Source organism: Schistocerca cancellata, chromosome 4 (assembly GCF_023864275.1).
Source record: "Schistocerca cancellata isolate TAMUIC-IGC-003103 chromosome 4, iqSchCanc2.1, whole genome shotgun sequence".
NCBI lineage: Eukaryota > Metazoa > Arthropoda > Insecta > Orthoptera > Acrididae > Schistocerca > Schistocerca cancellata.
In genome coordinates, this window is record NC_064629.1 from 582,790,583 (window position 1) to 582,803,330 (window position 12,748).

The 12,748-nt window shown below is 39.5% G+C and overlaps 1 protein-coding gene across 5 annotated transcripts in view; it reads right to left on the minus strand.

The window, feature by feature from the left end:
* The window catches only part of LOC126185187 (arfaptin-2), a 53,625-nt gene that overhangs the window by 25,663 nt on the left and 15,214 nt on the right, over nt 1–12,748 (minus strand). The gene's annotated exons all lie outside the window — the stretch shown is intronic.

Genomic DNA, 12,748 nt, shown 5'->3' on the forward strand with positions numbered 1-12,748 from the left:
GCTTTATTAGTTTCCTCACACTTGAATGAGAGGTAGTGTACTCATTTTACATCAAGTGACAGTCAATATTCATCCCTTAAAAATTGTGACTGTTACATATTACATGGAATTATCCTACAAATACAAAGAAATTAAAATTCACACTATTCACTGCCACTGTACTGGCAACATACCTGTATGGATATCTCCCCCCCCCCCTCCCTCTCCCTCTCCCTCTCTCTCTCTCTCTCTCTCTCTCTCTCTCTCTCTCTCTCCATTTCAAATTTTATTTTACAAAAGTAACTAGGCACTCAGTACACAACTGTAAGTTTACTGAGTTCAGCAACTACAGCTGTCGCGACAACTCACGCCCCCCCCCCCATCACTCTCTCTCTCTCTCTCTCTCTCTCTCTCTCTCTCTCTCTTCCCCTCCTTCTTCTTCTTCTTCTCCTCCTCCTCCTCCTCCTCCTCCTCTACCAATGTGGTGGTATTTTGTGATTACTTCCTGATATACTGAAAGGCACTGAGCACTTAGTCTATATCTTAATTTTTGCAATGGTGCACATATGCTTATGAATGTGGAATTGTGTTTTATTCATCCTATGATGCACATTTGCAATCCACTTTGGTTTGCGTACCGGAGACATGTCAAAAATTTATAATACAGTTACAATGATTTTTAGACTAATAAATAATAACCATATAATGATATTTCTTGAAATATGTGACACATCGTGTATGGCACAAATTTCCAATTTGTCCTGAATGAATTCATCCACTTTGTAATAACATTTCCGTGTCAGTGCCTCATATAGCTTTCTTTTAAGTGGACCTAAATTCATCCACATTAACTTGTTCCCTTTTAATTTATTACAAATTTTTATTCTCATGTACTGAGGTCCCTGGGCATCTAGTCTGAGGCGGTGGGTGGGGAGCAAAAAATTTTCTTTCTTTCTAGTATCGTGTGAATGGGCAAAATGGTCTCCCTCAAGTAATTCATGTCTGGTGTACAAATGGCAATGGAAAATGTTACTAATCCTGTCTGACCTGATGAATCTGGTACATATGAATTGTTAACATGGAGGATTATGGTAGTTTAAAAGTACAGTCCACTTACTCTAGATGTCATGCCGTAACAGCCATTTGGCTGAACAACACTCAGTTTACCTTGCTGAGTGCTGGTTTTGGACAACTGTTCAGCCAGATATCTGTAGCTATATCAGAAAATTGTTAGTGGATTGCAAATATTCAGACTCTCCCAAAAAGTAAAAGGCAAAAGGATAACGGGGGCAAAAGCATAATGAGAGACCAGTCACGAAAAACCTACAACTGTGCTGAAGTATGCGTTCAGTATTGTTGGAAGAATTAATGCTCTCAACAGTGCAATCCTTGGTGGTAGTGGCAACAGAATTCCAAAGCACAATAAGAGTTAAGAGAAATTTACTACTTCTTGTTGAGCATCACAGTCTAAATAAATTCAAAGGAGGACATAACTACTCCCACAAAGGCTTTTTGGTGGAAAGACAGACTCTATCTATTCAATACTGTTGGCCAGTTTTTACTTTAGATTATTGACAAGCAGAGTAGAAGGAAGTGGACACTTCCTTACAACTAGTAAACATTAGAAATCACAAGCCATGCAAGTTTACATTGCATAGCCACAGATTGGCATAACCTCAAAACAATAAGTCTACTCAGATTGGTTTACACAGATATATCTGAGAAAGTGTCAACTTATGGTCATGCCATGTTAAACTAGAATGGTATGTAATTTTTTGTGTACCTATTATGGAGATGTGTCCAAACTCATCTGTGTGCTTTACAATACCTCAAGTAGAAAATGGTGCTGAATAAAGAATTTATTTCAACAAACTAGTTATATGGAAACAGTTACATATTTCTAGTAAATTCAAAGAAAATCCTAAATAACCACCTTTTCCTGTGAGGACCACTGCAAAAAAAGCAGGAAGGGAGTCAATGAGGTTCTGGAAGGTACAGACAGGAATGTGGAACCATGCCTACACCACGCCATGATCAGCTGTTGGTTGGTTTCTTGGTTGAGGATCCATGGCACAAACAAATGAATTGAGATGGTCCCACAGATTCTCAATTGCATTTACATCCAGGAAATTTGGTGCTCTTCCAACCACCCGCGTACACTGTGAGCTGTGACATGTTGCATTGTCCTGCTGGTAGATGCCATTGTGCCAGGAAAAAACAAAAGTACATACTTCTGTTGATCAACTGTGCCTTTAACAATGACAATATCACCCAGGGAATGCCACAAAAACATTTTCCAGACCATAATGGTCCCTCCTGTAGCCTGGACCCTTCTGATGAATGTTGCAGGGTGTTTGCTTTCTGTTCGATGGAGCACAAAGTGTGACTCATCTGAAATGGCTACCTGTCACCACTCACATGCAAATTCCAGCCTTTGTCACTGATGAACAGCAGTCAGCATGGGTGCAGAAGCAAGCACCTGCTGCAGAGGCTGATATGTAGAAACACTGAAGAGACACTGTTGGTAGCATCTTGGTTCATCTGGGCAGTCAGTTGCTTTACAGTTGCTCGTCTATTCACCCAAAACACATTTCCGCAGCCATCATCTAACCATATCATCTATAGCCTGTGGTGCACCACAGTTGCCTCAGCACTGATTCTGGGTAGTGCCATTTTACAATAGACAGTATACTTTAGCCATAGGGAGCACACAAACAGTTTACAAGCATAGCCGTTTTGGGAATGCTACCACCCTTGACCCGAAAGCCAATTATCATGCCATTTTGGACATCATATAAATCATTGTTTCCATGTTACAACAACGACTGCACTGTTTTCTGCATCCCGCTGACATGCTTCGTACGCACTGCACTGTGAGTGGTTATTGCATTTTGACATTGAACACAGGTGGTGGTCACATTATGTGACATGTAAAATATACCACAACAATATACCACAACAGACAGTGTGGAAGCCTGTTCACTATTCTTTGCAAATGAGTGCCTCCTTCATTTTTTCCTAGCCTTGTATGACAGTACTGAGAATAGCCACCCAGAGTGCATCAGTCAGTGTCAGTCAAATAACGGCCTGCTACATTTAATCTGGCTCACCTCTAATTTGCACGTTACCTCCAATAATAACACCACAGATAAGCAGAACGAGTGCACTAGTCAAACACTTTGACTTATTCGTCAGTTTATCATAGTAGCTGTTACTGTTATGGGTTTGATCAATGGACTTCCAGAAAGTTCTGAATATATACTCTGTGCTGTGCATATGATGTAGTGATTTCATAAGTTGGTTGTTCAGTATGTTAACTATACTTATTTATTTATTTACATGTCAAGTTCCGTAGGACCAAATTGAGGAGCAAATCTCCAAGTTCATGGAATGTGTCAGTACATGAACTTACAACATAAAAGTAATAATAGATAAAAATAAATGTTCATGAACCTGAAAGAAAATCAGTCCATAAGTTTAAGCAAACGCTATCAGCATTACAATGAGAATCAGCTTAATTTTTCAAGGAACTCCTCGACAGAGTAGAAGGAGTGACCCATGAGGAAACTCTTCAGTTTCGATTTGAAAGCACGTGGATTACTGCTAAGATTTTTGAATTCGAGTGGCAGCTTACTGAAAATGGATGCAGCAGTATACTGCACACCTTTTTGCACGGGAGTTAAGGAAGTCCGATCCAAATGGAGGTTTGATTTCTGCTGAGTATTAACCGAGTGAAAGCTGCTTATTGTTGGAAATAAACTAATATTGGTAACAAGAAATGACAATAAGGAATATACATATTGAGAGGCCAATGTCAAAATACCCAGACTCGTGAACAGAGGTCGACAAGAGGTTCGTGAACTCACACCACTTATTGCCCAAACCGCCCGTTTCTGAGCCAAAAATATCCTTCTAGAATGGGAAGAGTTACCCCAAAACATAATACCATACGACATAAGTGAATGAAAATACGCAAAGAAGACTAATTTACGTGTCGAAGTATCACTCCCTTTCGATACAGTTCGAATAGTGAAAATGGCAGTATTAAGTCTTTAAACAAGACCCTGAACATGGGCTTTCCACGACAGCTTACTATCTATCTGAACACCTAGGAATTTGAACTGTTCTGTTTCACTAATCATATGCCCGTTCTGTGAGATTAAAACGTCGGGTTTTGTTGAATTGTGTGTTAGAAACTGTAAAAACTGAGTCTTACTGTGATTTAATGTTAGTTTATTTTCTACAAGCCATGAACTGAGGTCATGTACTGCACTACTTGAAACCGAGTCAATGTTGCACACAACATCCTTTACTACCAAGCTAGTGTCATCAGCAAACAGAAATATTTTAGAGTTACCCATAATACTAGAGGGCATATCATTTATATAAATAAGGAACAGGAGTGGCCCCAACACTGACCCCTGTGGCACCCCCCACTTGACAGTACCCCACTCAGATCCCACATCACAGCCGTTATCAACATTGTGAATAATGACCTTTTGCTGCCTGTTGCTAAAGTAAGAGGTGAACCAATTGTGAGCTACTCCCCTTATTCCGTGATGATCCAACTTCTGGAGCAATATTGTGAGATCAACACAGTCAAATGCCTTTGTTAAATCAAAAAATACGCCAAGCGTTCGAAACTTTTTGTTTAGCCCATCCAGTACCTCACAGAGAAAAGAGAATATAGCATTTTCAGTTGTCAAACGACTTCTAAAGCCGAATTGTACATTTGATAGCAAATCATGTGATATAAAATGATCAATTAACCTTACATACACAGCCTTTTCGATAACTTTTGCAAACACTGATGGCATAGAAATAGGTCTAAAATTATCTACATTATCCCTTTCTCCCTTTTTATAAAGCGGCTTTACTACTGAGTACTTTAATCGCTTAGGAAACTGACATTCCTAAAGGAAAAATTACAAATATGGCTAAATACAGGGCTAACATGTGCAGCACAGTACTTTAATATTCTACTAGACACTCCATCATAACCATGAGAGTCCTTAGTCTTCAGTGATTTAATTATTGACTCAATCTCCCTCTTGTCTGTATCACAGAGGAGTATTTCAGACGTCAATCTCGGAAAGGCATTTGCTAAGAAATTTAAATGATTTCCTGTAGAAACTAAATTTTTATTTAATTCACCAGCAATGCTCAGAAAATGGTTGTTAAAGACTGTACATATATCTGATTTATCAGTAACAGTAAATATTATTACTGCAAACTGACTTTATATCATCAACCTTGTGCTGCTGACCAGACACTTCCTTCACAACTGACCATATGGCTTTAATTTTATCCTGTAAATTAGCTATTCTATTTGCATACCACATACTTTTTGCCTTGCTAATAACATTTTTAAGCACCTTACAATACTGTTTGTAATGGGCCACCATAGCTTGATTGTGACTACTTCTAACATTTTGATATGATTCCCACTTTGTTCTACATGATATCCTTAGCCCACTAGTCAGCCAACCAGGCTGTCCATTACTGCTAGTACCCCGTTTAGAATGTTCTAATGGAAAGCAACTCTCAAAGAGCATGATAAATGTGTTATGGAAAGCATTGTATTTATCATCTATATTATTGGCACTATAAACATCTTGCCACTCTTGTTCCTTGACAAGTTTTGAAAAACTCTCTATTGCTGTTGGATTAACTTTCCTACGTAGTTTGTAATTAAATACGACGTTGGTTTGAGTACAAAAACCTTTTAATGTTAAAATTTGTGCATCATGGTCTGAAAGGCCATTGACCCTTTTACTAACAGAATGCCCATCTAGTAATGAAGAATGAATAAAAATATTGTCTATGACTGTGCTACTATTTCCCTGCACCCTAGTTGGAAAAAACACAGTTTGCATCAGATCATATGAATTTAGGAGATCTACCAACATCCTTTTCCTTGCACAATCATGTACAAAATTAATATTGAAGTCACCACATAGCACTACTTTCTGGAACTTCCTACAAAGTGAATCAAGAACCCTCTCTAGCTTAAGCAAAAATGCTCTGAAGTCGGAGTTAGGGGACCTATAAACAACAGCAATTAGAAGTTTAGTTTCACTAAATTCAACTAATGCTGCACAACTTTCAAATATCTGTTCAGTGCAGTGTCATGATACGTCTATGTACTCAAATGAAATACTGTTTTTTACGTACAGAGCCACTCCCCCACCCCGCAAGGAACTCCTTGAGAAACAGTCAGCTAATCTGTAGCCTGGTAAAGGAAGCCTCTGAATTATCAAATTATTCAAGTGGTGCTCTGATATATCAATAATTTCAGAGTTAACATCTATTAGCAGTTCACCAACTTTATCTCTAATACCTCTTATATTTTGATGAAATATGCTAATTCCTTCTCTACTTGGAAACATTACATCCTCTGGAGGTGAGCCCTTAGTTAGAGGCACTTCCTTTAAGCAGGTATATCTATCAGCTGACTTCAGTCTAAAAAAGGTGCAGCTCTAACACCAACTACTACAGGAATTTTTCCATGAGTGATACCACCACCACCACCACCACCACCACCACCACCACCCACTACACTGTCACCTATAAGCTTAGCCAGCCGCCCCTTCCCATACCTATTGAGGTGCAGGCCATGCCTAGTGAAACACCATCTACTGATAGACCCAACTGGCACCACTGAGATGTGATCCATGCCCGCCGCCATCAGTGCCCTCCCCAGCCCCACATTAACGTGCCTAACAGCCGCATTAAGGTGAGGCCGATCATGACGCTGAAACAGTTGCACAAAATGCACATTAGTGCCACCAGTTTGAGTAGCTATCTTAACCAAGTCACCACTTACATCATATTCCCCGTCCCTATCGAGGCTGTTCCCTGCTCCACCCACTATCACTCCCTGATCCTCTTTCGTAAAATTCTTACAAAACTCCCCTATGCTTTCAATCACCTGAGCCAATCCTGCACTAGGCTTCACAATGCTGGTGACCTGGTACTCACTCCCCAACACTTCCTTCAACTGCTGGCCCACACCTCTATCGTGCGAACTACCTAGCAGCAGAACCTTCTTTCCGCTAGACTTTGCAACTAACCTAGGCCTCCTAATTGCTGAGGACTGCTGCAAGTTACCTACATCTACGGCTACACGAGGCTCCTCTCCACTCAAGTCTGACAGTTGGTCGTATCTATTGCATGTATGCAAAGTAAAACTGTCTGAATACCTCCTCTTCCTAGCTACCTCCTTGCCAACTGCCAGTTCCCATTCCCCACCACCCTTCACCCTCCTCAACCTATCTAGTTCCCCTTTTGCGCATTGTAACTGCACCTGAAGGGCACAGATCTTGCGCTCCTGCTCCTCTATTAACTTGTTTCCACTACAGATTCTACATTCCCAGGAGAGGATCTCCCTAAAATGACCACTGGCTTCCCCACTGCATTCCCCCCAATGAAAATACTTTGAACAAATCCCACACTGTAATCCACTACTCACAAACCTACGACAGAGCCCACACTTTTCACTCATGGTAAAAATTTTACAGTTACTCAAAAAAACTATACGTCTACGTTACCGAAGTTAGTTACACCAGTAGAACTATTTAAGAACTAACAATAATGGTCTCAAAATTCTCTGCCTACGAAGAACGAAGCTACTTGTATTAATACTACTACAACACAGCTGATACCAATACCAGCAAAACTTCACAACATTATTAGCTAAAACCAAAAAATTAAAACGACCACTGTAACACTAAGCGAAGTTAAAACACTAAATGAAAATTTTACTGAAATATTTCACTAGAAAGAATAATAAACGTCAGTTGAAAACTAAAGCACGAAATTTACTAACAACTTCAACACACTAAAAACTATAAAACACAGCGAGTGAACGATTACAAAAGTTTATTAAGTCGTTATTTTGCCACAAACGGCATGCAACACCGCTGAAATCTATTAAATTTAATAACTGTATTACAGAGCACAAATAAGTTTGTCAGTACTTAGCTTACATCCGCTACAGCTGCAGTGCACGCCGCAAAATGTAAACACACTACTGAGGCACGAGGCATAGACAAACGACGAAAGCAGACTCACGAATAATAGACCACTCGAGTCAATAACACAGGAAGAAAGACTGAGATTAATGAAAATCCACTAATAAGTTACTTTTATGGCAAATATTAAAACAAATAAACTTTAAAATAAGTAAATGAAGTCTAAAATTTATAAAATATTAACGAGCTATTTCAACAGCAGTGCAGCACATGTGACGTTACACCAAAGATACTGTGATATAATTTGGACCTCATCACATATGGTTTTCTGGGGCAATGTTAATCACTGTTTAACAATCCGAACTGCCGAGAATTTGTTTTCAGTTGTTATTACTCTTTATTGATGTCTGTTATTAGCTTTGTATGCCACAGTCACCTTGGACACATTTGTTCTCAATATTACTAACACAGTGATTATGTACGATTAATAAAAATAGCCATATTCCAAAGACCCATCCCTGGTGGAAATTAGATGCGTCTCCATTCTGCCCCTTTCATGCCAAAATCAACTCTGTGTGTGAATATGCTGTACCCCACCTAGAGTCCCAAAGACCACCTTCCTTCAGTGCATTAACAGTGTACAGATGCTCAATTGTTACCACTCCACAGGAATCCTATTCTGTAATTTAGGTGCACCTATTATTTTGAAGATTGTGACAAACAGTCATAATTGGATCCTTTACATTTTAGAACCGTAACAGGAGGCTGTTTCCAAGTCCGGAGAGAGCTTGAGCAGCACATACTGTGACATATGGTACTTATTGAATATAGGAATATCGATAGCATATCTAACTATGGTACACACAACTAATAAAATATGGACTAGGATATTTTGTAGATTGGGCATAAGAATACAGCTTTCAGAAGTGTGGCAAGGAATGTGGATAGGATGTTCTTCATTTCAGGATATGATGATAAACAGATGCCCTGGTGAAGGATACGGTTCACTTGTTTCAGTCTGGGGTGATAATGGGATGATTTTTTTGGGGGCTGTAGGAGGAGTGTTTCTTTGTGGACTGGTTGCTGGGGTTATATATAAGGGCATGTGTGGATATGGCGTGGAAAATCTGGCTGCAGACTAGATTTGGTGGGGGAGGTAATACCTGTCTGTGAAGACCTTAGCAAGACTTTCAGCATACTGGGGAGGAACTTCTCATCACTGCAGATGCACTGTCTACAGTTAGTCAGAGTACAAGGGAGTAACTTTCCGGATGGGAAGGGATGGCAGCTATCAAAATGCAAATACTGTTACTGGTTAGTGGTCTTGGTATAACACAAACGTTTTAACATGGCAGTCAGTTGCAAGAGTAAACAAACAAGAATGTACAACTGCCTGAGGGGTGAGGAACAGTGTGGAAAACATGTCTTGTGTGGTGTTGTCCGAAGAACGAGGTCCATGACAAAATGGGAACATCTCACGACGGAACCACAAGTAAGGACAGTCACTGCCTGATGTAAGAGTGTCTTCAAGATGTTCAATACACCGCCACTGCCTGAAGAGTGACCTACATCAGAGTACAATGCCACTACAATGCCACTAAGCCCACTTTGCAATTCTGCAGTCAGCATTTACAACTGCATCATCTTACATCAGATTCAGCAGCACTAGTTGTATTAGAAGTCACAACTGTGTTGAAGTTTATAGTAAATCGTGCACTGAGATGAGATTATCATTCCGTATGGGGTCAAGTGATAAGTTATACAGTACAGTGGCAGTAACAAATACATAAGTGACATTCTTGTGGACACTGACTGTTTCCAAGTTAAGTATTATATCTTGTTCAAGTTTTAATGAAATAATCTAATATTTTATGTATGTTGTAGTACCTGATCGGTTTCCTCCAGAAATAAATCTAGTCTTGCTAGGACCCACTATAGTGGCGATATGAACATCTCGAGTGTTTTTTAGATCTGGCATTAAACCCCCATCTCCTCCTCACAGGGTTGGCAGTCTACATCCAAGATTTGTGTTTCCGCAAAAACATAGTCATTGGGCTTCCTGATCCCTTCTGGTGTCACGGGAGCCCTACTTGAACTCAGTGAAGGACCAGGATTAGTCATTCATTCATCTCAAAAGTAGAAAAGGAAACAATGAGCAACACACAACACAAAGCAAAGTGGAGTACACTTATCATTCAGTGATGGCTACTGAGCAAATGCTTGCCAGTTTTGGCAGTGTCAAACGAGGTTGTTCATGCCCAACTTTACCCCAAAACCATAGTTCAAACACCCTAAACCTAAAACTGCAATGTTGTAGTGTTTGCTTTACAAAAATGGAGGTTTGATTAAACCCATCAGAGGGGGAGGTCAATGTCCAGGAAAGTTGTACACTGCACTGAGGTAGATACAATGAAGCACATGGGAAAGTATGTGTTGGAGCTGTGGTGGAATGATAACATGTCCAAATCATGAAGATATTGCCAATGACCCTGAAACAGACAAGGTTTTTGGGAGACTAGGAAGGTTTCCTCTAAATGGCCCATAAACTGATTGGTACAGGTGGGTGCCATGTAGGTGTTCAAGACCGTGCTGCTGGTTTGTTTGTATATCTTCCCCCCAATGAACAAATAGTTATGTGTGTGGATATAGGTAGTTTAGACGTATAAAGATTAAGATGGTGGTTTTAGAGTCAGAAGGTAACGTTGGGAGGTAGTGTTTGACAGTGGCCAGACCAAGGGCGTGGGAGATGATGTGTGTAGGAAGGTGGTGCAAACAATGAAGAGTAGCATTCCGGGTGGTAAGAGCATGGGGATAGTTGATGGTTGAAAAAGGAAATGGTTCATGTCATCCATATGGAAAGCACGTCTGTGTGAAACTGGTTGGAGGTGTTTATCAACAAGAGCTGAGATACTTTAGGTGGGAGAATGTCACGCGTGATGTTTAAAATTGAATCTCTCTTGTGTCAATTCCATATAAGAAAATATGAATGAGAGTCACAATATAAATTGAATAAATGCTTTATTCATGAAATATTTATGACAGATTTGATAAATGTATTCACCACTGCCTCTAATGCCGTCGATCCAAGTCTCTTACTATTTTACTGATATCTCAGTGCCACATGAGAGGAAAAAATATATACAGCGTATCTTTCCTAAGAGTTGTCAGGTACATTTTCTATGGTATTTCAGGGGGATATTTGCAATTTTGTTCTTGCAATATGTAGCTGGTGTCATCCCAAACAATTTTCCTCATCACCTCTGTCTTACAAAAGCCAGCATTGACGCAATATAGTAGTTTGTTTCCTGTTTCAAACAAAACAATTTTGAAATTGGAAATTAATATGCCAGTTCAACAGAGCACTACCAGATTAACCTAGTGCGATATTCATTTCACTGATATGTATTAACAGGAACAGTGAAACACAAAGAATAATCAGCACTATTACGCTTCTGCACTATTTAGCATTCTGCGCAGGCGAAGGTGGTATGTCACTGCTGGAGTACTCATTATTCCTTATATTTTACTGTTCCTGTTAATATACACTGTTAAAACGAATATTGCATTAGACTAATTGGGGACCGCTCTGTCAAATGGACAAATAAAATTCCACTATAAAAATCATTTTGTTTGTAACGGGGAAACAAACTGACGCTTTCCATCGACGCAGGGTGTTGGATGAAAGATGTGATGAGCAGTATTTGTTCGGGCTGACTCCTGTTACACGCTGCAAAAACAAAATTGCAAATATCTGCCGAAGCACCAGAGAAAATGTACCAGAAGACTCTTAGGAGAGATGTAATTATATAGCTGTGTCCAGCAAACTGAAATGTTTTGACCTGATTGTATGTTTGAAGTTGCCATAAGTAGATCACAATATGATTCACTGTTTACTGTATGTTCTCTAGGCATACAATGGTGCAGGACTACATCCGTGCAGTGGCAAAAGGGCACAATCAACAGTTTACAGGGTTTCTTGGGGTTTACCAAAGACAAATGTTTAGCTCCTTATTTGTTTGTTTGGGTGCTGGTTAATGTAGTGTGCCCAATAGCCATCAACAGAACCAATACATTTAAAGAAACAAAGTCCTTCAGTCTCCAAAACTTGTAGCTAAATTTCAAAGGCATCCATATGACATCCCGTTAACTGAGAGGTAAGATGTTTTGGTCTCTGCCACGTAGAAACTTTATGGCCATCTAGGAAATCGTTAAAGACAAAGTCCATAGACACATGACTGATTTTCAATTCTGTATCAATTTCACTATATGTTACCTAATTAGACTCTCTCTTATCACTCGATTTAATGAAGCAAAATTTTGTAGTCGTAGTAGTAGTAGTAGTTGCAGTGTATAGGCATTAGGGGACAATGTATCAATGGATGTTAACATAAAAATTTTGAGCAATGAGAGTGCTTCATACTCATACTGAGGTGACAAACAGGAAACCCTATATTTGGTCTTCATCCTCAGATGTATGTCTGCTGACTGCTCACCCTTAAAACTAAAGTCAATTGCACTGTATTTCTCCTGCCTCATATACTCCTCAAAGTGGAGTTGCAATATTGCTACAGTTGTCAATATTGCATTTACCATCATACCACACTTCCTGGAACCTACAATGGAAGACTGCCCATATCTTTTATGTAAAAGTGAACTTAAACTTTCCACTTCAAGATGCTGATTTTTACAGCTAAATCAAGGCTATATTCTGACTCAGGCTCATATCTTGCCATCTATTACTGACAAATAACCTATTTATAATCATTGGCTTCATCTGTAAAGTATAACTCCACATG